Below are 25,645 nucleotides of genomic sequence, written 5' to 3' on the forward strand. Positions count from 1 at the left end.
CAATTATTCATGGCGGTGGCACTTGGCGCCAAACAAATATGAAGGATTAAATATCAAGCCGCCAGTCATTAAGGGGGGCTACAATCAGAGAGCTGTGTGGAGGACTTGGAGGGCAAAGTCAGAAAGTGTACTTAAACTGGGACGTTACAAAGACATGATCTGGGCACTAAACAAACTGTCAATGGGTCAGTGTGAATCTATTCAGAGTTGCTTTGGGCCAATAAAATCCAATTAGGCTTTTAAAGCAATGGTGCAGAAGTTGCATTCAGGCTATAGGTGGTTTAATAACAGGCTGTAAATGAGTTCTGCTCTGCTGCTATGAAAAGATAGGCTACTTCATCTCATCTCTGTATTGACAAAAAGTTACATTTGCCGCGAGCACCACATTGAGAAGTCAAGCTAATGTTCAAATGCCAAATGTATTTGCAGAGGGATGGGGTATAAAGTAAATGTCGTCTCCCTCACTACTCAATCAAACGTATTTATAAAGCCCTTTTTTCACATCAGCAGATATCACAAAGTGCTTCTACAGAAACCCAGCCTAAAACCCCAAAGAACAAGCAATGCAGAGGCACAGTGGCAAGCAAAAACACCTTAGAAGGTCAGGAACCTAAGAAGAAAGCTTGACAGGAACCATGCTCCAAGGAGTGGCCTGTCCTCTTCTGGCTGTGCTGGGTGGAGATTATAACAGTACATGGGCATTTAAGGCAAGATCGTTCTTAAAAATGTTCAAATATGACCAGCAGAGTCAAATACCAACAGTGGCTATAGAGGGTGCAACAGATCAGCACCTCGGGAGTAAATTTCAGTTTGCTTTTCATAGCCGAGAATTCATAGGTAGAGACAGCAGAGATATACAGTTGAAGTCAGAAGTTAACATACACTTAGGTTGGAGTCATTAAAACTCATTTTTCAACCACTCCACAAATTTCTTGTTAAACAACTATAGTTTGGCAAGTCGGTTAGGACATCTACTTTGCACAGGACAAGTCATTTCTCCAAAAATTGTTGACAGATTGTTTCACTTAATCACAATTCCAGTGGGTCAGAAGTTTACATACACTAAGTTGACTGTGCCTTTAAATAGCTTGGAAAATTTAAAAAAAATGATGTCATGGCTTTAGAAGCTTCTGATAGGCTAATTGCCATAATTTTCCAAATGCCTGAAGGTACCATGTTCATCTGTACAAACAATAGTACGTATAAACACCATGGGACCAAGAAGCCGTCATACCGCTCAGGAAGGAGACGCACTCTGTCTCCTAGAGATGAACGTACTTTGGTGCGAAAAGTGCAAATCAATGCAAGAACAACAACAAAGGATCTTGTGAAGATGCTGGAGGAAACAGGTACAAAAGATTCTATATCCACAGTAAAAACGAGTCCTATATCGACATAACCTGAAAAGGCGCTAAGCAAGGAAGAAGCCACTGCTCCAAAACCGCCATAAAAAAGCCAGACTACGGTTTGCAACTGCACATAGGGACAAAGATCGTACTTTTTGGAGAAATGTCCTCTGGTCTGATGAAACAAAAATACAACTGTTTGGCCATAATGTCCATTGTTATGTTTGGAGAAAAAAGGGGGAGGCTTGCAAGCCAAAGAACACCATCCCAACCGTGAAGCACAGGAGTGGCCGCATCATGTTGTGGAGGTGCTTTTCTGCAGGAGGGACTGGTGCACCTCACAAAATAGATGGCATCATCAGGAAGGAACATTATTTGGATTTAATGAAGCAAAATCTCAACACATCAGTCAGGAAGTTAAAGCTTGGTCGCAAATGGGTCTTCCAAATGGACAATGACCCCAAGCATACTTCCAAAGTAGTGGCAAAATGGCTGAAGGACAACAAAGTCAAGGTATTGGAGTGGCCATCACAAAGACCTGACCTCAATCCTATAGAAAATTTGTGGGCTGAACTGAAAAAGCGTGTGCGAACAAGGAGGCCTACAAACCTGACTCAGTTACACCAGCTCTGTCAGGAGGAATGGGCCAAAATTCACCCAACGTATTGTGGGAAGCTTGTGGAAGACTCCCCAAAACGTTTGACCCAAGTTAAACAATTTAAAGTCAATGCTACCAAACACAAATTGAGATTATGTACATTTCTGACCCACTGGGAATGTGATGAAAAAAACAAAAGCTGAAATAAATCACTCCTATTATTCTGATATTTCACATTCTTAAAATAAAGTGGTGATCCTAACTGACCTAAGACAGGGAAGTTTTACTATGATTAAATGTCAGGAGTTGTGAACAACTGAGTTTAAATATATTTGTCAAAGATGTATGTAAACTTCCGACTTCAACTGTATGTATGTATGTATGTATAAAAAAAAAATAGTGAGTGAGTGTGTGTGTGAGAGATCGGAAGAGCAGGTCCAGGATAAGGTAGCAGATCCGGTGAACAGGTCAGGGTCAGCAGAAACTTGATCAGCAGCATGACCAGGTGGACTGGGACAGCCAGGAGTTATCAGGCTAGGTAGTACTGAGGTATGGTCCTAGGGATCAGGTCCTCCAGGAGGGGAGATGGGAGAGTTCGAAAGTGAAAAATGAGACGATAAAAGCTTGAAAATTGCAAGTGCATCTGGGACTACATTAGCAATGGAAAGTCAACATGTTTAATTCAGGACCATTCCTTCCATTAGAGATTTGTCATGCTGTGAAATGTCCATTAAGCAACATTTTCCCTGATTGCAACCTATTAGAGGTTCAACCTCTTGTAGCTTAATTATGAACTGGAAGTCTACCTTCAGTTACAGGTAATTCTCCAGAACATTCTCAGTTTAAATATATCTATATACACTACCGTTCAAAAGTTTGTGGTCACTTAGAAATGTTCTTGTTTTTTAAAGTAAAGCACATTTTTTGTCCATTAAAATAACATACATTTTATCAGAAATACAGTGTAGACATTGTTAATGTTGTAAATGACTACAGTAGCTGGAAACGGCTGATTTTTTATGGAATATCTACACAGGCGTACAGAGGCCCATTATCAGCAACCATCACTCCTGTGTTCCAATGGCACGTTGTGTTAGCCTTTTAAAGTGATAAACTTGGATTAGCTAATTGATCATTAGAAAACCCTTTTGCAATTATGTTAGCACAGCTGTAACTGTTGTCCTGATTAAAGAAGCAATAAAATCTGGCCTTCTTTAGACTAGTTGAGTATCTGGAGCATCAGCATTTGTGGGTTCGATCACAGGCTCAAAATGGACAGAAACTAAGCACTTCCTTCTGTAACTCGTCAGTCTATTCTTGTTCTTAGAAATGAAGGATATTCCAGGCGAGAAATTTCCAAGAAACTGAAGCTCTCGTACAACGGTGTCCTACTCCCTTCACAGAACAGCGCAAACTGTCTCTAACCAGAATAGAAAGAGGAGTGGGAGGCCCCGGTGCACAACTGAGCAAAAGGACAAGTACATTAGTGTCTAGTTTGAGAAACAGATGCCTCATGTCCTCAACTGGCAGCTTAATTTGATAGTACCCGCAATACACCAGTCTCAACATGAACAGTGAAAAGGAGCCTCCGGGATGCTGGCCTTCCAGGCAGAGTTGCAAAGAAAAAGCCATACCTCAGACTGGCCAATAAAAATAAAATATTAAGATGGGCAAAACAGACACTGGACAGAGGAACTCTGCCTAGAAGGCCAGCATCCCGGTGTCATCTCTTCACTGTTGACATTGAGACTGGTGTATCCCATGTCATCTTCATAGTGACAGCTTTTTGATCCAAGCCACCTTCGCCAATGGCTGGTTGACAGAACCACCTGTCTGGGCATTCACACCACGGATCAACACATGCCATGTGGTGAAAGGTTGGGACATGGGGGAAGCCTTACATACAGTCGGCTGCATGACATTGCAATCCGTGTACTGACGTAGGCATCTATCAGATTCCGATTGGCATTATGCTGCATTCAAAATGAATGTAAGTAACCATGTGGACAGTGTAAACATATACCAGCAATACAATTACAGTTTTAAAGGAACGCTAACAATAATGGGGTCCCTGCTTTAAATGTAGTGTATAGAAAGTGTATAAAAAAATACAGTTCAAATCATGACAACTTTGTGTGTGGAACTCCAAGGTCATCTCTAAACACCTTCTGTTGCTTATCTCGCTCGCTCAGCTGCGGCAACGCACCTCTGTCATGTGCTCAACGTCATTTGACAGAGGCAATAAATTGGCGCTGGGACAGGTGTAACAGCAGAGACAAACCATGTTTCCATCCACAGAGTAAAGTCATGGCGTAAAAAAAAAAAAAAAGGCGATGGAAAGTGTCGGGACAATTTTATAAACGTTAACAAAACATTCGACATGCAAATTTTAGTAGTCGCATGAAAATCTGTTGCCAATTGTAATGGAACGTAGCTACAGATGCATATAATGTCATTTCTGGCCACAAGAGCAGACTTTCACTGTTCCTAGTATCAATCACAGGGGCTATTTTTAGCACAGCCAGGCTGTCATGTAAAAATATTCCCAGCGTGAAATAGTTCAGTCGTTCTGATTGTGACATCATGCTGCAAAATGCGTGAAAATGTTCCCAGTTCAATAACTGCATGCACATTTCTTTATGTGGATGGCTGAGCTAAGGCGGATGTTTCGCACACTCTCCCTCGACCTCAAAACTTCTGTTGATAGTACACGTATTTGCGTCACACATCTGCCAATCAAATGGTGGCTAGGATATTGACTCTGACCAATCCGTTTAAGTGCTGCGATTTTTTGAGATTGCAAAGACTTGGGCACAACGTTTTCGATTGACAATGCATATAATTGTTTGATAGTTAGCTATACAAACAAGTTAAAACTGCACACCTCTGAGAACAAGCCATCTCGACCAATTTACAGCTAATAATGCTATTTAGCTGGATAAATCAAGGGGGGGGGGGGGGGTTGAAACATCTGCACGAACTCAGCCATCCACACAGACGTGCATGCAATTATTGACTTGGGAAAATGTTTACAACATGACGTCACAATCACAACAATCAGAACGAATAGGAACTACTTCACGCTGGGAAGATTTTTAAGTGACCTCTGGAATACAAACACAGCTGAAGCATGTTCGTCTACAGAGAGCGATACATATTATCTACGGCGGCCATCTTGGAAATACAGTAACAGCTGATTGATGACAAAGCAGAGATTTGCTAATGGCAGAGATGCATTTAAAGACCTACGAATAACCACAATGAAGGAAGGTTTTCATTTTATAAGTGAAATTGCCTCCACTCTCTAAAAGGCTGACGGAATGTTGCATATCTTGTATTAATTCTCAGTGAATTAGAGTTTGTGGCGGCCCTTGGAACAGCCTTACAATTACCTATATCAAATATGAAAATTACTGAGATACTACTGAGTACCATTGGCAAATTTCAGTAGTTTTCATATAGGTAATTGTCAGACAGTCCCCTGAACCTACATAGTAAAATACACTGCTACAGAGAATGAATGGAAAACAATGTATGTGGTTACAGATGCAGCTTTAATGATGGAGGCGTATAGAATGAACACCACCTACAGAAAGGACAAACTAGCACGGCGGGGCAAACCAACGAGTGTCACATGCTCGCGTGGCATCTCAGTTGACGTATCCCATGACAGTTACGAGTCCTATTGTATATCACCGGGTAACTTTGAGCCGTTTTGCAGCAGGCTTCGTTAGCAGGGGGTCGACCATTCTGAACGAAGCACTGGCTGTTAGCCACATTTAGCTGCTAATCTTGTTTATCATCACACAGTGTAGGGTTCTGTTGAGACAGGCTCCAGTCAAGTGGGGTAAAGGACTGCCAGTCTCATTATGGATGAAACATTTGTAACTAATACTCAAGTGTGCGTTTTTGGCCTTTTTGCACAACTACTACTCACACCATTGAGTAATAACACTAATTGCGTCACCCAATGTCATCATAGGGGCCTTCTGGGCCACCATTATCAACGTCGCCATTATGTTAATGGAAAATGAATGGCGCTAACTGCTAAAACAGCTCGTAGTTCACCTGATCAAGTAAGAAACTGAGTGTGGCCTTTCATTTAAATCGACACAGATGGAAAAAGTAAAGGGGTCATGACTAATACTCACTGCAAGCTAGGTGAATAATAACTGAAATAAAATCTATCAAAAATAATAACTCAAATTTTTGTCCAGCCATCAGCATGATAATTGTACAATTGATTTGAAACGTAAGTCTTCGGGCACATGTGGCAAGTGTTCTCCTATCTAGCAATTTCTAGCCATGCAACAGTGGTCCGAGGTGATAGAGGCAACCCCACTATGTGCTTCCAAGCTTCGCAAATGACACATTACAAAAGATGAATCAACAAGATGAAAAAGGAAAGGGGCAAGGGACACGCAGGCACTTTTTGGGCAATTACTCGTCCTCCCCTTTCCCCAAACAGTAACTCTGCTGCTGCAAGTTTCACTTTAATCCATCAAGGCCGACACAGAGGACTCCCACTTTGGCAAAGTGGGAAGGATGAAAACAAGTCTTTAAACCAATGAAGCGTGATACAGTATGTACTCAACGACAGTAACTGATCCATAGGGGAAAAGCTGTATTTGATGTAATACATCAGAAACTCAGCTGTCTTGTCTGTACTTGGTCTGCCCATTAACATTGCCATTGGCAGTAATAAACTGTGAAATACTTGCAAGTCTGACAAACATTTTCACTAGTACTTAATAAAAAAAATGATAACAGAGGGGATGACAGGCATTAATCCTCAAGGTGAAGAGGCCATTTCAGCAGCATCACTCAGCACTACGTCAAAACCGCTAGGCCTACATCTCGTTCTGCGACTGCTCTTTCCCTCCAGCAATAAACTCAATAACAGTGCAAGTCAGACCGAATGAGTTCACCAAAGAATAGCAAAACCAAAAAATCCAATTGAGAAAATGCTTCCTTTTCATGCTCATGTTACAAGAAACTGTTTCCGAGTGCTTGCCTTGCTACCCAGGGGAATTGGAGGATACGACCCTGACATGTAATCTCATGGTGAGGGACTCTGCATCTGATGGATGGGATAGGCAGAGCCGTGGAGAGCATTGGTGCCCCCTGTGAGGGGGAAAAGCATGCAGTAAAACCTGTAGCATAGAAGTTGAACTGGAACAACGCTTTCACTCAATTAAGGTGGAAAACCTGGAGAGGTTGTGTTTTTTGTTCTGTGATTCTTAATTTAATTCGAAATTATAAAGCCAATTTAAATGAAGTGGAATTCTTTGTGTGTATTCATGTGGCATTTAAGGAATTTCATGGATCTTCGAGCCAACTGAGCATAACAAGTGAGTCAATATCCCAGCATTCCCCAAAACTATGACGGTATTCCATTCTAATTACTTATTCTGAGCACACGCAATGTTGAGGCTGAAAAATGAACAATTTGCGAGTGCTTAAGCTCACTCGAGTGCCATATCATCAGATGAATACTATTTAGCTTCATTTCACGACTGGCCACTAATGACAGTGATATGCCACAATCTATCCATATTTATGCCAGCATTATTTTATTATTCAAGTGCGGCCAAACTTCTTCAGAAAACAGAGTTTATCGCATCAAGTGTGTCTGGGAACAAAACAATCAAAAGACTGCATGACAATGATACTTGCCAACTCTAGCAAATATCTACTCAGCCTAGAGTGACTTTAGCATGTACGCTAATTGCCTAGATAGAGATTCAAGTGTAGAAAATGTGTAGTATTGCAACATGAAGCATGCTACTGACAACCTTTTAGCCAGCTTGGATAGTTGTCTAATCTTATGCAATCCATAGAGCGACAATAAAAGGCCTAAGCTGCTATATATTCAAACTGAAAGATATTCAAGATCAAATAATTGTACAATTATCACATACAAAATTGCCAATTTGACCTGAATATTAGAACCCTGCTGCTAACACAGGCAATGTGTAGGCCATGGCCGAGATCAAGCGAGAGACAGCCTGTGAAAGCAAGTAAATGGTGCTACACAGTCAACAACAGTAGCTGTTAATGACAAGTTATTTAACCTGCACAACCTATGGATACACGTGGCGTCCAATTTCATCTTCGACACATACGCCTGCAATATGACACTTTGAAACATCTGAGGATGATCAAACAGTTTGTATTGTGGACTATAAACTGAAGATATCCACATTATTACTTGGTATTAATTCACTGACAAATGGTATTGCATACAGGACAAAAACACTGGTAATGATACATATCTTGTGCTCTTGCCCCCTCTATCGTCCAAATGTAATATTAGGCTTGCTTATGCATAGTTTGGAGTCGTCCTGTTTTGTGGACAACATCACTGTAGCACATAGAGGATTCTGATACAATTGTCAAAATAATACTTTAATAAAATATCAGTCACCTACAAATAACAAAACTAGGTAGGCCTATATGGACAAAAGGCCTGCCATTCAATTAAATCCAATAACCCAAAACATTTGACAAATCCAAAGCAGCCTAAATCACAGTATACAACCCATCATGGTGTGCAGCCCTCTCAAAGATATATTGACTAGCCCTCGAGCTCTGACTCAGGGCATGCGTATTTATTTATGCCCGATTTAGCAAGCTTGCTCATTTGCCAGCAACTGCTCCTTGGTCCTGACGGGCTTTTTGGCACCTGGCAGGGCTGTAGTGTGATTATCTAAGTAATGAAGAAACAGTCTGTTCTCAGACTGGGGTAATACGCTTTGAGACAAATTGCAGGAGGAAGGAGGGATGGCGAGAACAAACAAATGTTCTGTCTTGGTGGGGCGAGACACCTGACGCTGGCCTGGCCTCAGCAAGGGGGCCGTAGCTCACTGATTACAAGGTAGAGGGCTCCATAACAACTGAAGGCAGACAAAAACACACATTTATATTCAAAGACAGACCGACACTAACAACTCCATTGGAGGTGTTACAATGGGACCCTAATGATAGAGTCATCTACAGACTGCATGTGCCACACTAAGGCAAACTCCATCTGAAGAAACAAAATGCAAATGAAGAGAACAGTGATATGACATGCATACATATTAGTCGCACAAGGTCAGCAGGCAGCTGGAAATACGATGAAGGGTAAATAAAAATGTGTTTTCATCAGTCCTAGGGTTAAGTGACAGTGACTTCTGTATGCTTGTGTCCTGACTGAAATATAATTTGAATGCAAAATGTCATTCATGAGTGATATAGCACGTGTCACTTGCTAAAAGGTTATGCTTTAAGAGGTAACTTGGCAGATGCAGCTAGGCAATTTCACTGTAATAGTGATGCTGAGACTCAGCCTCCCGAGTAGCGCAGAGGTCGAAGGCGCTACTATAGTATTGGTTGGATCCAAGGCTGTGTCACAGCAGGCCATGACCGGGAGCTCCATGGGGCGGCGCACAATTGGCTCAGGGTTGTCCGCATTAGGGAAGGGTTTGGATGAGGGGGAGGATTTCCTTGTCTCGTTGTGCTCTAGCGACTCGTGGAGGGCCGGGAGCCAGCGCGCTAACTTCTGTCGTCGGTTGGACGGTGTTTCCTCCGACACATTTGTGCGGCTGGCTTCCAGATTAAGCGAGCGGAGTGTCAAGAAGCATGGCGGCATGGAAAGTCATGTTTCAGAGGATGCGTGGCTCTCGACCAACACCTCTCCTGAGTCTGTTGGAGAGTTGTGACCATACATACATATCCCAACCACAAGCCATGGATTACAAGCAACATCCGCATCGAGCTAAAGGCTAGAGCTGCAGCTTTCAAGGAGCGGGACACTAATAATAAATCCCTCTATGCCCTCAGACGAACCATCAAACAGATAAAACTTCAATACAGGACTAAGACTGAATCCTACTACAACAGCTCTGATGCTTGTCGGGTGTGGCAGGGCTTGCAAACTACTACGGACTACAAAGGGAAACCCAGCCGTGAGCTGCCCAGTGACGCAACCAGAGGAGCTAAATGCCTTTTATGCTAGCACCAGCTGTTCTGGACGACTGTGAGCAAGACCTTTAGACAGATGTGAGCAAGACCTTTAAACAGGTCAACATTCACAAGGCCGTGAGGCCAGACTGATTAGCAGGATGTGTACTCAGCGCATTCGCGGATCAGCTAGCAAGTGTCTTCCCTGACATTTTCAACATCTCCCTGACCGAGCCTGCAATACCTACATGTTTCAAGCAGACCACCATAGTCTCTGTGCCCAAGAAAGCGAAGGTAATCTGACTAAATGACTACGGCCCCTAACACTCACGTCAGTAGCAATGACATGCTTTGAATGGCTGGTCATGGCTCACATCAACGCCATTATCCCGGAAACCCTAGACCCACTCCAATTGACATACCCTCCCAACAGATCCACAGATGACGCAATCTCAAATCGCACTCCACACTGCCCTTTCCCACCTGGACAAAAAAGGAACACTTATGTGAGAATGCTGTTCATTGACAACAGCTCAGCGTTCAACACCATAGTGCCCACAAAGCTCATCACTAAACTAAGAACCCTGGGACTAAACACCTCCCTCTAACAGGATCCTGGACTACCTGACGGGCTACCGCCAGGTGGTAAGGGTAGGCAACAACACATCTGCCATGCTGCTCCTCAAGACGGGGGTCCCTCAGGGGTGCATGCTTAGTCCCTTCCTGTTCATCCACGACTGCATGGCCAAGCACGACTCCAACACCATCATTAAGTTTGCTGACGACAACCGTGGCAGGCCTGATCACCGACAACGATGAGACAGCCTGACCGGGTGCATCACCGCCTGGTATGGCAAATGCTCGGCATCTGACCGTAATGCGCTACAGAAGGTAGTGCAAACAGCCCAATAAATCACTGGGGACCAAGCTTCCTGCCATCCAGGACCTATATACTAGGCGGTGTCAGAGGAAGGCCCAAAGAAATTGTTGAAGACTCCAGTCACCCAAGCCACAGACTGTTGTCTCTGCTACCGCACGGCAAGCAGTCCCGGAGCGCCAAGTCTAGATCCAAAAGGCTCCTTAACAGCTTCTACCCCCAAGCCATAAGACTGCTGAACAATTAATCAAAAGGCCACCCGGAATATATTTGCATTAACACCCCCCCCTGTGTTTTTAAACTGCTGCTACTCGCTGTTTTTTATCTATGCATAGTCACTTTACCCCTACCTACATGTATAAATCATCTCAACTAACCTGTACCCCCAGGACATTGACTCGGCACCAGAACCCCCTGTATATAGCCTCATTATTTTAATTTTGTGTTAACTTTTAATAAATCGTTTTTATTTTTCACTTTATTTAGTAAATATTTTCAGAACTCTTTCTTAACTGCATTGATTATGGGCTTGTAAGTAAGCATTTCACGGTAAGGTCTACACCTATTCAGTGCAAGTGACATAAATTTGATTGGATTTAATTTGTTTAACTTTGAAAAATCTGTGGTTTTTGCTTGACATGCATTTTAGAGTGAAGAATCTGAGTCTCAGCATCACTCGTATTGTGGAATTGCCCTGCTGTAATGCATCAATGTGTCATTAGACAAAGAGATTGGCAGGTTCCTCAACAGCAGGGAAGACCGAACCAGAATTCTAAATTACAACTGCTCATTGAACAACATTTTCCTCCAGGCCACAGTAGCCCAGTCTCAGATGCCATTTTAATGCAAAACAAAAACATAAAATTGAGTTTTATACTTACTAGGTAACAAAAATCCCAGATGCTCCGAACCCAAGCCATGAAAAAGGGAAATCTCCGAATAATCCAAACTGAAAGACAAAGACTTTAGGACAAATTGATCTCAGATAGCCAAGACTATTTCATTACTTTTTCCACCCAATGGTTAAATCTACATGATAATAATTCCCACTGGTCCTGCTCGTTCTCTTTTGAGGATATGTCCTTGGAAGATTTCTAAGACTAAAATATACCCCTGCCAATTTAAAATTATATTGGTGCAGATAATGTCCAAGCCATATTTCCATACAAGGCTGTATTGTATATTGACAGAATATAGAAATTCCGTGACTGACCCTCGAGCACCTCCAAAATTAATCCAAGTATTCACTAACGCATACAACGTGGGGAGTAACAAAAAAACGATTTCAAATCTCTACTTGGGTATTCAATCCTCAAAGAAACATTCTACAAACTATATTAAAAAGAAATGGGAGGAGGAACTTAACATTGAAATAACTGATGAAACATGGTTGAACATATTAGAGACTCAACAAAGCTCCACCAACTCAAGGTCATGGAGAGAATTCTGTTGGAAGACTGTTAAACGTTTCTTCATAACACCTAAACTGAAATCAAAACAGACTGGCTCACCACACCCTTGTTGGAGAGAATGCGGTCTATTGAGGGCGGACCACTCTCATATCTTTTGGTCCTGCCCCGCAATCGAAACTTACTGGGGAGAAATAAGATCTAACATTGGAAAAATAATGGGATTTGACATAGAACAAACATTCATTTCTTTGTACTTGGGTGAAATACCAGATAACTTACACAATAGAGAAAAGTCCCTCTTGAAGGTCCTACTGGCAGCCAGTAAAAAAGGCTATCACTAGGAAATGGCTACAAAAAGACCCTCCCACAGTGACACAATGGATAGACATTGTAGAAGAAATACACCACATGGAGCGTATGACCTTTGCTTTAAGAACTCAACAGGAGAGAGGTCAGGAATACTGGGAAAAATGGGTTTAATACTTGTAAAAGGTCTAATTCAAAGATGCTAATGTAACTAATATGATGATGAAGGTATGAAGTGCACTGACTGCCAGATCATTTTTGTTCTTATATTTTACTTTATTTGTACTTTCTTTGTGTTCCTACAATAAAAACTAAGTATAAAAAAATAAAAAAAGAATATAGAAATTCCAAATGTTTACTTTTAAGGCAAGTTTTCTGGACACGCATTAAGCCTGGTCCAAAAAGTTATTTCATTGAAAATTCTCCATAGAGAATGCTTTTTATACAATAGTCCAACACCAGGCTTAATTTGTGTCTGGAATACCGACTCTGGAGACATATACTAAGACCACAGGAAATGCATAACTCATTGGCAGTAAAGCAAGTCAATCTGATACACAGCCCCTAACCAAAGTCACCCAACTGTTTCTCTACCATCTATCAGTTTATGGCCAATGTCTTCTGATCCAATTGGAGGGAGCTCTCCTATAGCAAATGCTATTCCAAAATGCCGTATGACCAATGTACATATACAGCCCACTGAGTAATCAATAACACTCCCGTTACAGTGAAAATACATTTATCTACCGCTGTCAGCTTTAGCATACGGTGCGATGAGCGCCGATCATTTTTCATTCTGACTGGACCATAAATTGTGCCGTTCCTACAAAAGGTGAGGACAGGGCTAATCGATATCACATTAGTGTTTTAATAGTCTTGGAAGCATGAGATGTTTTTTGCCCCACATACAGCGACACGGCCTGATATGAATCAGTGAACAAGGTAAAGCATATTTCTGGGACTTGTGATTGATTACAAATTAACAGTAGACAGACCAAATCATTAGACAAAGATTCCTGCCCAAAATATCAAGGATTAAATAAAATACTTTTTTTTTTTAACTCACCGGTGCATCTTGATCATTTAAAAAAAAATCTCTAATTAGGAACCAGCTCTTTGCTGCACATCCATTTTTAAATGTGGGAAAATGACCGGGCCATCCATGGGTATATATCGTCGGCTATCATCAAACCACAAACTGCAACACAATACGCTCATTACACAGCTGGAGTCCCTGGAGTACTAGTGAGGCTACCACCAAAACAAAGACATGCTGAAAAAAGGTAAGCGTTATGTTGACAGGGGAAATCAACCTGCTAGTAAGTGTTACTCATGTTCCACAATGCAACAATTTCATTCATTTTACTGAGTTACAGTTCATATGAGGAAATCTGATTTAAAATAAATTCATTAGGCATCCTGTTGATCACAGATAGCTTTATATAAAATCAAAAAATGGGCCTTACAATGTTCCTCAGGATCTCGTCACTGTATTTGTGCATTCAAATTGCCATTGACAAAACACAATTGTGTTTGTCGTCCGTAGCTTATGCCTGACCATACCATAATCCCACTGCCACCATGTGGCACTCTGTTCACAACATTGACATCAGCAAACCGCTCGCCCACACTTCGCCATGCACGTGGTCTGCGGTTGTGAGGCCGGTTGGATGTACTGCCAAATTCGACAAAACTTAATTGAGACGGCTTATGGTAGAGAAATTAAAACTCAATTCTCTGGCAGCAGTTCTGGTGGACATTCCTACAGTCAGCATGCCAATTGCAAGCTCCCTCAAAATGCGAGACATCTGTAGTATTGTGTTTAGTGACAAAACTGAACATTACAAGGTGGACCTGTGTAATGCTCTGCTGTTTAAATCAGCTTCTTAAAAATGCCACAGGGATGTAAATGCAAATTAATTACTTAAAAATCATACAATGTGATTTTCTGGGTTTTTGTTTTAGATTCCGTCTCTCACAGTTGAAGTGTACCCATGATAAAAAAATTACAGACCTCTACATGCTTTGTAAGTAGGAAAACCTGCAAAATCGGCAGTGTATCAAATACTTGTTCTCCCCAATGTATCTGACATTGCATCACGTCACCACAATGACATGCAATAGCAGATCCCATGATCAAGACCCAGCGCTTGTGTATACAAATCAACGTTCTGCTCTGATCGGATAACATGTTCTCTGACACAACTACAAAGCTGATCATTGTATCCAATACACTATATAGCAAACCACCGATCATTTCAATCCTGAGTCTTCAGGTCTCAGGGCAACGTGACGTCACTTTAACAACCATTGTTAGCATAGCTAGCGGCTAAGCTACATTACCAACCCACTCAAGTGGAGTTCCCTGAACCAGGCGATGATGCGTTGGACCAGGCAGCAGTTGAGCAGCACCTTCTTGGAGATGCCGTGTTCCCTGCAGAAGTTCTGCAGTTTCTCCCGCCACTGGGTTCTCTTGGTTTGGGCCGACATGCTTGTCACTCACTGCTGTGGAACACGTACACGTGTTAAAATCTTGTTTGTTACGTCAAATTTTAGCCTTTATTTAACTAGGCAAGTCAGTTAAGGACAAATTGTAAACAACTGTGACGGCATACCCCGGCCAAACAACAAGAACTCTGGGCCAATTGTGCGCTGCCCTACGGGACTCCCAATCACAGCCGGTTTTGATTCAGCATGGAATCGAACCAGGGTTTATAGTGGTAGGGTTATAGGGTTTATACGCCTCTAGCACTGAAATGCAGTGCCTTACACCGCAGCGCCATTCGGGAGCCCAAAATGTGGGGTTATGAGGACAGTCACAGCTTGACACTAGAACATGGTCTCTGAGGAAATGCAACACTAAGCAAGGTCTTTGTTATCCTCAACATGGCGACACTGATACAAACTGCTTGTCAAACTGAAAAATAGAACACCTTTCCTTTACTTCAATAAACAGAAAGACTAAAAACGGCAAGTTGCACTTGCTACAATCGGTATAATTTAACAGGGAGTCACGGCACGGGATAAGATTTTGCGAAATACAATTTATTGTAAACAATTCATTTGTTGTGAGAAACCACATTAGCAAAGCACTTGCTTACCCTCTCCTGATAATCTTACTGGAGTACAATACACAAGATTGCATGCTTCTAAATACAAAATGGCATTCTGCTTAGCTACATACTATGGTTTCCGTCCCCTGAGAGGCCCCTTTCAGGAGCTGAAGTTTGAGACAACACATCTATAACAATTTCCACTCGCTTAAATACTTTTAAAGTTGATTTTATTAGGCAAGCCAGTTAAGAACAAATTCTTAAAATCTATAATGACGGCCTAGGAGCAGTGGGTTAACTGCCTTGTCCAGGGCCAGAACGACAGATTTTAACCTTGTCAGCTCGGGGATTGGATCCAGCAACCTTTCAGTTACTGGCCCAATGCTCTAACCACTAGGCTACCTGCCACCACATACATATGCCATTGTTAATTTAAGTAGTGGCAGAAAAGTTTATAACAGACAGAGGCTTTTTGCTATGATTTGTCTTTTCAGGCACTGCCTTACCTTGTAGGCTAAGGCACGATGTGTGATCTCTCCCTCGACTCAGAGCAAGCCGCAGGTTTCACAAGCGCTTTCCCTTCTCTGAGCCAATCAAGTGTGTGAAAGGGGGCGGGAGGAGGGAAACGGGAAGGAAGGAGCAAGCAGATCTTGTGTGAGTGTGATCATGTGTGACTTTCCCTGACCAGGCTTATCAGCCACCTTTGTTTCAGTGCCGAGGGCAGTGTGTGTACGAGTGGTGTATGGGGTGTGTGAGTCTTCATATGCACAACACACACAAAAGCACAGAAACCGACCTGCTGATTACGTGCTAGAATTAGAACTACCCAGACCCCCCCAAGACACTCTCTCCATCATCAAGCCAACAACTGGCAAGATGTGGCCAAACAAGATAGTAACTTAACACATTTGAAATGGCTACAAAAAGTTGATCAAGTACCAAAATTGTTTTCAGAAATGTGATAAAAGCAGAGGCCAGATGCTCAATTAAATGTCACTGACACAGTGCAAGGTTGCACTTTCTAACAAAGATGATATCAAATCTGAACAATACTTCATATTACAGGCATGAATTTATAATTATCCGTTTGGAATAGGCCTACGTAAAATGTGGCCAATTCCTGTCCTCTTATGCAAGTTATGGTATAATTTATAAGCCCCATAAACATACCTCTAATGGAATGTTGTTTTTTTATATCTAAATGCACAGAGTTAATTACTGAGCAGCAGTGATAGATGGGTAGGCTGACTGGGGATTGCGAGACTAGCTTTGAATTACTTCTCATGATATCTATAAAGCAGATAATGTAGCAATAAAGACAGAGGGTGTGTCTGACTAAACAGACCTGGAAATACGTCCACTTCATCCCAGCAGGACAACGCACACACACTATACCTGGAGCAAGTGCTCCGATGGGTCTCCAAGAGATGGTATAATATGCAGTCAAAATAAACATTTTCTACATAAGGGAACAGGTCCCACAGTTTACCTGAATGTGACAAACAAGGCAGAACAGTTTATCAGAGCCCTGAGAGATGCCAATACACCCATGGGGGTTATTGGTCGTGTGTAATGACACGCTCTGGGTGGAACTGGTGGTTCTGCTAGGCTTGATTGAGTTACACTCCCGAGACAGTCAAACTTGTAGAGCAGAATGAAATGACGAAGGAAAAGTGTGTTCAAGCCAACGACAAACTTGGCCACTACAGAAAAGGTCTTCAAAAGCAAAGCATTGAATTCACCTGTTTAGAACACAATTATTTAATGAACACTATAAAAAATTATTCTATACAGGATTATTCAATAATGTTTATGACTTAGCCTCACCCCGTTGACTGAAAACCAAAATGTATTGCCTAATTCCTTTCACTGCTGTGTGGGCGCTAAGCCTGCCGTGTGTTATGTTGCTTTGGGGGAAATATAGCAGAGTTTGTCGATGGATGGCTGAGAGCTGCAACCTCATTGTTCCGTGATTACATATGCATATTGATCTCCAGTTAGAAGGGAATGCCTTAACGCGTTCACAAAATCAATAGGCCTATAGGCTGCGCTTAACTTCACTTTTCTATCTCGTGTTACAATGGAGGACTATGATTGGCTGCCAATACTGCCTAAACAAGTAATTGCGTCACTCACACTGTATTTCACAAGATAGTTAACCAAATTCAATGGTCTTAGATGTCATGGGCTGACACCATTACCAAACAAAATATTCAACATATTAACTTCTCTGGGATATAGGGGGTGCTGTTTCGACTTAGGGAAAATTGGTCTCCAAATTAAACTGCCTAGTACTCAATTCTTGCTCGTACAATACGCATATTATTGTTATTATTGGATAGAAAACACTATAGTTTCTATAACCGTTGGAATTATGTCTCTGAGTGAAACAGAACTCATTATACAGCACTTTTCCTGCCAGGGAGTGAGATTTCAGAAATCTTGGCCCCTGCTCCCAGGTCAGTTCATAAGTCCCTGTGAATGCTATGATGCTACAAACACTGCCTACGCCTTCCTCTAGATGTCAGTAAGCGGGGAGATTTTGAATGGAGTGGATTGCGAAATCCGGGCTCTATAAATAGACCCTGGAGCGGAAAGAACGTCCTTTTCAACAGTGCGCTCGACGCAGAGTGGTCGTCGGACTGGCCTCCTTCCAAGCTTTGGTTTAGCCACTTATATATCGCCGGTCATGTGGTTATTCGTTATAGGTGGTAAAGACATCATAAGGTAGTTAATTTAAACCGTTTTATAGCAATTTATATCCGTTTAGTGCGATTTTGAGGCATTTCTTTGTGATGCACTTTGAAGCGCTGGGCACGTTTCCAGTACCGGTCGAACGTTAGTGGCCATTTCGACAGGACAAGAGGACATCTTTCGACCAAAAGACAATTAGACCGGAGAAAGGATACATTGCCCAAGATTCTGATTGAAGATCAGCTCATAGTAAGAACTATTTTTGATGATAAATCGTTATTCTGTTGAAAAACATATAAGCCGCCATTTTGTTTTGTGTAGCTTCGCTTGGCGAACCCTGTATTGCACAGTAAGGATAATTTTAGAAATGTAATTCAGCGATTGCATTAAGAACTAATTTGTCTTTCGATTGCTGTCCACCCTATATTTTTTTGTAAAGTTTATGAATAGTTATTCATTACGCGAGATCACTGTCCAAAATGGCGCCCGACATTTTCAGCCCAGGTTGGCTACTATTCTCATTGTATAACCACGTTTTTTTGTGGCTAAATATGCACATTTTCGAACAAACTCTATATGTATGTTGTAATATGATGTTACAGGAGTGTCATCGGAAGAATTCTGAGAAGGTTAGTGAAAAAATTTATATATTTTGGCGATGATAACGATATCGCTCTCTTTGGATTGAATCAATGCTCGGGTAACGTTTGCATATGTGGTATGCTAATATAACGATTTATTGTGTTTTCGCTGTAAAACACTTAGAACATCTGAAATATTGTCTGAATTCACAAGATCTGTGTCTTTCCATTGCTGTGCTCTGTATATTTTTAAGAAATGTTTTATGATTAGTAATTAGGTAATACACGTTGCTCTCTGTATTTATTCTAGTCGAGTTGTGATGGTGGGTGCAATTGTAAACTATGATTTCTAACTGAAATATGCACATTTTTCTAACAAAACCTATCCTATACAATAAATATGTTATCAGACTGTCATCTGATGAGGTTTTTTCTTGGTTAGTGGCTATCAATATCTTTATTTGGCCGAATTGGTGATAGCTACTGGTGGAGAGAAAAAATGGTGGACAAAGAAAATGGTGTCTTTTGCTAACGTGGTTAGCTAATAGATTTACATATTTTGTCTTCCCTGTAAAACATTTTAAAAATCTGAAATGGTGGCTTTATTCACAAGATTTGTATCTTTCATTTGGTGTCTTGGACTTGTGATTTAATGATATTTAGATGCTACTATTTAATTGTGACGCGATGCTAATCAGTGAGGGGGGGGGGGGGTTGGGGGTGCTTGTCAGTTGGGACGCTAGCGTCCCAACTATCCCAGAGAAGTTAAATGAATAATATTAGGAAATCCAGCCAAGTCCACCTTACAAATAACCCTTCCCCTGGCTTTCCCTGCTGTGAGGGTACGTTAAAAATTATATGAACATACCACAATCCCACACTTAATGATGATGGAATACACACACTCAAAACAATATGCTCATCTACACCCCAGCTCTGAATCTCCATAAAGCCATGTGAGGATAATGCTAGAACCTATTAGGGAGGCCATTACTGAGCGCCAAGGAAGTTGCTATTCAAACAGCATAGGCTTGATGACATTAGACCAGGACTTGGCTCAGGTGCTCAAAACTCCATGACCCGTATCACTTTATATGAACACTTCCTAGGTTTGTGACGCATTATTTGTGTTAATGGTGCCGGAAGAAATGGCAGCAGCTTTACGGGCGCCCAACCAATTATGCCATTATGTTTTTTTTCGCGTTATTTGTAATTTATTTTGTACATAATGTTTCTGCAACCATATCTTATGGCAAAAAATTGCTTCTGGATATCAGGACAGCGATCACAAAACTCGGATTAGACGAAGATTTTTTTCTTCAACAAGCAGGAAGCACAGGACATTCTCCAAACACCTGACAGGGCCAACATCCCCATTATTTGCAAGAGGAGACGCAGGTAGAGGACACAGAGCGGGATGCCTCGTGAGGACCAGCAGGAGGCGAGTGGGAAAGCTGCCGTTACCGTCACTATTAGCCGCCAACGTGCAATCATTGGACAATAAATTAGACGAGGTACGATCACAAATATCCTACCAACAAGACATCAAAAACTGTAATATCCTATGTGTCACGGAATCGTGGCTGAATTACGACACGGATATTCAGCTAGCGGGATATACGCTGCACCAGCAAAATAGAACAGAACACTCCGGTAAGACGAGGGGGGGTGGTCTGTGCATATTTGTAAACAACAGCTGGTGCACAAAATCTAAGGAAGTCACTAGATTTTCCTCACCTGAAGTAGAGAATATAGTGATAAATTGTAGGCCACACTACTTGCCTAGAGAGTTTTCAGCTTTTCGTGGCTGTTTATTTACCAACACAGACAGATGCTGGCACAAAGACCGCACTCAGTCAGCTGTATAAAGAAATAAGCAAACAACTCACCCAGAGGCTGCACTCCTAGTGGCCGGAGACCTTAAATGCAGGGAAACTTAAATCAGTTCTATCAACATGTTAAAATGTGCAACCAGAGGGAAAAAAATTATAGATCACCTGTATCCCACACACAGAGACGCGTACAAAGCTCTCCCTCGCCCTCCATTTGGCAAATCCGACCACAACTCTATCCTCCTGATTCCTGCTTACATGCAAAAATTAAAGCAGGAAGCACCAGTGATTTGGTCTATAAAAAAAGTGGTCAGATGAAGCAGATGCTAAACTACAGGACTGTTTTGCTATCACAGACTGGAATATGTTCCGGGATTTTTCCGATAGCATTGAGGAGTATACCACATCAGTCTCTGGCTTTATTAATAAGTGCATCGAAGATGTCGTCCCCACAGTGACCGTACGTACATACCCCAACCAGAAGCCATGGATTACAGGGAACATTCGCACTGAGGTAAAGGGTAGAGCTACCGCTTTCAAGGTGCGGGACTCTATCCGGAAAGCTTACAAGAAATCCAGCTATGGCCTGCGATGAAGTGCTTTGAAAGGCAGGTAATGGCTCACCTAATTTGCATACCGCCCAAACAGATCATGCAATCTCTATTGCACTCCACACTGCCCTTTCCCACCTGGACAAAAAGGAACACTTACGTGAGAATTCTATTCATTGACTACAGCTCAGCGTTCAACACCATAGTACCCTCAAAGCTCATCACTAAGCTAAGGATTCTGGGACAGAACACCTCCCTCTGCAACTGTATCCTGGACTTCCTGACGGGCCGCTTCCCAGGCGGTTAGGGTAGGTAGCAACACATCTGCCATGCTGATCCTCAACACTGGAGCCCCCAGGGGTGCGTGCACAGTCCCCTCCTGTACTCCCTGTTCACCCACGACTGCATGGCCAGGCACGACTCCAACATCAACCTTTACATTTGCAGACGACACAACAGTGGTAGGCCTGATCACTGACAACGACGAGACAGCCTATTAGGGAGGAGGTCAGAGACCTGGCCGGGTGGTGCCAGAATAACAACCTATCCCTCAACGTAACCAAGACTAAGGAGATGATTGTGGACTACAGGAAAAGGAGGACCGAGCACACCCCATTCTCATCAACAGGGCTGTAGTGGAGCAGGTTGAGAGCTTCAAGTTCCTTGGTGTCCACATCACCAACAAACTAGAATGGTCCAAACACACCAAGACGGACGTGAAGAGGGCACGACAAAGCCTATTCCCCCACAGGAAACTAAAAAGATTTGGCATGGGTCCTGAGATCATCAAAAGGTTCTACAGCTGCAACATCGAGAGCATCCTGACGGGTTGCATCACTGCCTGGTACGGCAATTGCTCGGCCTCCGACCGCAAGGCACTGCAGAGGGTAGTGCATACGGCACAGTACATCACTGGGGCTAAGCTGCCTGCCATCTAGGACCTCTGCACCAGGCGGTGTCAGAGGAAGGCCCTAAAAATTGTCAAAGACCCCAGCCACCCCAGTCATAGACTGTTCGGTAGCGGTACCGAAGTGCCAAGTCTAGGACAAAAAGGCTTCTCAACAGTTTTTACCCCCAAGCCATAAGACTCCTGAACAGGTAATCAAATGGCTACCCGGACCATTTGCATTGTGTGCACACAACCCCTCTTTCACGCTGCTGCTACTCTATGTTTATCATATGCATAGTCAGTTAAACTATACATTCATGTACATACTACCTCAATTGGCCCGACCAACCAGTGCTCCCACACATTGGCTAACCGGGTTATCTGCATTGTGTCCCGCCACCCACCAACCCCTCTTTTACGCTACTGCTACGCTCTGTCCATCATATATGCAGTCACTTTAACCATATGTACATACTACCTCAATCAGCCTGACTAACCGGTGTCTGTATGTAGCCTCCCTACTTTTATGGCCTTGCTACCGTATATAGCCTCGCTACTGTCATTTTTCACTGTCTTTTTACTGTTTTTTCTTTTCTTTACTTACCCATTGCTCACCTAATACCTTTTTTGCACTGTTGGTTAGAGCCTGTAAGCAAGCATTTCACCGTTGTATTCGGTGCACGTGGCAAATAAACTTTGATTTGATACAGGCCATTACATTGCCACAACCTGTTATAGAAGCTTACATTAATTTTAAAGCATGATGGTGGATAATACACTATTCATATGTGGTTCATAGAACGTTACCAGAGTTGTCTCCAAGAAGAGGACAGTCGCATACTTAGAATTTCCTGACCCTCTCCTACTTTCCTAGATAGTAATCCAAACTACTAGAAGCTATGTGCATCCCCTGAACGTGGAGGTGACCTTCACACATCCTTGACACAATAGCCTACTGAGGAAGAGATTATCATTCTAATCGTCTCACTTAAAAATGTGTCTACTTTCTGTCCCAACAACTATGCACAACGGAAATGATCCAATGTATGTTTTTATCAACAAATTCTTGGCTTTGATAATCCTTTATCTAGAAATTCCTGTACTGAGTGTGTACATGCCATCCTGCCCAGTACCACAATGTCATTGTGGTCAGAAGCTTTGTGGTTTCATGACAACAAGTCAATGAGTAACCACAGCAGGGCCAGACAGCAGAAGAACACTGCATCACACACACCAGGGCTATAAACTGGTCCTCCATCAAAAACAGCAGAAGGGGCATAGCAAATTGTCTCCTTAATAAAATCCCCTGCAGCATTTAATGTAGAGGTTTTGAGCCCTCCAGGCATTGGATTTAGTACACCAACTGAGCTGGCCCTGTCTTTCTACAACAAAAGTAATTCATTTGGCAATAAATGTATATATTGTGCCATATTAAAAACAGAACACTTCACTGTTAGGAGCATCATGAATTGTTCGGCTTTTACTCAGACACTACCACTCACTGGCACAAGAAATGGATACAATGAGCTCGTTGACCATATCAAGTAATATGATATACCATGGGGGAAATCCTAAGACAACACAAAGCCCAGAACAAGGAAGCCAATGTCGAGTTAAAAACAACGGCTATGAAACATAAAACTGCTGTGAGTGAATTCATAATGCAGTCGACTGCCTTTAACTTTGTTTTAATCTCATTTATTTTTTTAAACATGGATGGTATCAACAAACATGCCATGACAAGGAAAGAGAGATGACCATAAAAGACAATTAATTCGGAAATTCCTTGTCTACAATAAATCCCTGCGCTCACGTGGAGGCATTCATCAATAAGGAAACAGACACTTGTTTTTTTGTACTTTGATCAATTGCTACAGGAATCACTCGTAAACAGTCTTATATCAGCAAGACTAGTTAACCATTGTTAGGAATTACTGTTGTGGCCTGTACTGTATAAAAGGTGCATCTCTTTCTCCAGATGAACAGAACCCTCTAATATGAGACTAGTGCCATGGCGAAGTTGACCATCCTCCTACTTGTCAGTGCCGTCTTGGAGCTCAGCAACGAAACGCCCTTAATGGAGGCCCAACTTCTTCCTCTTGAGCGTTCACAAGAGGCAAACCCAGAGCTCCCTACTTTAGAAAACTTACAGAATATTGACGCCGGACATGTTCCTCCTATGGAGGACATGGGTGCCGAGGGAAAGTACTTTGAACAGAACCCACCTCTCGAGGTGTTGGAGGAAACAGACGCCGAACAGGGTCTCTCTCTCGAGCCATCAGAGGAGCTTGGCGTAGAGCAGTCCATGTCTCTGGAGGAGGAGCAGGTGAAGACAGAAAGCAGTAGCGTATGCCCCACAGGCTGGTTCAAACATGGACACCGCTGTTTCACATACATCCGCACCGAACGGACATGGGCCGAGTCGGAGCAGTACTGCGCGTTTCAGGGGGCCAACCTGGCATCCATCCACAGCACAGAAGAGAACCACTTCATTCAGGAGATGATCCGCAGACAGACGCACAACTTCCCAAGAGCCTGGATCGGCGGACAGGACGCTACCCAGGAGGGCCTTTGGCTGTGGAGTGACGGGTTCAGGTTCTACTACCGCGACTGGAGCAATCTACAGCCTGATAACGCCAGGGGAAATGAGAACTGTATGCATATAAACTATGGAGAAGAAAAACGCTGGAATGATTGTGTCTGCAGTATGGCGTTACCTTCTGTATGTTCCATGAAACTATAAGCTCTGACGTCACCTTAATCAAGATGTCTATTTTGTTTAGTTTTCCTATGTATTTTCATGACTATTAGCGAATGAGTAGGATTAAATAAATTGCTACTTAACATGAATAACACGAAAAACCGCACTCCATTTTGTGCATCATCGTTTCTATTTTTATCTCTGCATTTGCTAGTAACAGCCATCTTGTCAAGACCAAAATAAGGGAGGTTTGATCATGTTTGCCAAATGTAAATAAAGGATTAGTTCTGTATATATTCAAAAGGCTACACATGTTATTGTAAGGACACAACCTCTAAACTGGTTTGTAGGGTGACACAATTCTTAGACTATGTATCTGTAAAGAATACAACTTAAAGGAAAAAATGACTTATATCCCAATCATTGAATAGAATTACATGCCAATACAGAATTTTCATTCTACAGTAATAATTATACACAGATTGTAATTATTTCCCAAATGAGACTTGTGCAGTTTTTTTTTTAAACAGGAATTGTCAATACTCTAGGGAAGAGCCAACTTCGCATAATTGTAATGAATTGTGAGAGCGGCGTAGTCCATGTTTGCTTGATCTCCATCTCCCCCCATAGCAGCCTTTTCACCTGACATTAACGGCCTGAGTAGCAAGCCACTTTATAGACACACGAGTCACGACACACACGCACAAAGGAACCTTAAACCCATCTTTTCTCAGGAGATGTGCCATGCTCAGATGGGTTGGAATGTCTCAATAAATTATTATTTAGCCATGCGGTGCCTGCTATACGCAGATAACAAGTGGCTCTTTACCAGTCAACGTGTTCCAAAGACACTGCACACTT

General features: G+C 42.3%; 1 protein-coding gene and 1 pseudogene across 1 annotated transcript in view; one reads left to right on the forward strand and one right to left on the reverse strand.

Annotated features, from left to right (window-relative positions):
* kcnip4a (potassium voltage-gated channel interacting protein 4a) overlaps positions 1-25,645 on the reverse strand; it is a 283,290-nt gene that overhangs the window by 232,237 nt on the left and 25,408 nt on the right. The gene's annotated exons all lie outside the window — the stretch shown is intronic.
* On the forward strand, positions 24,115-25,087 carry LOC129835206 (ladderlectin-like; annotated as a pseudogene).

This window comes from Salvelinus fontinalis, chromosome 36, assembly GCF_029448725.1.
Source record: "Salvelinus fontinalis isolate EN_2023a chromosome 36, ASM2944872v1, whole genome shotgun sequence".
Taxonomy (NCBI): Eukaryota; Metazoa; Chordata; class Actinopteri; order Salmoniformes; family Salmonidae; genus Salvelinus; species Salvelinus fontinalis.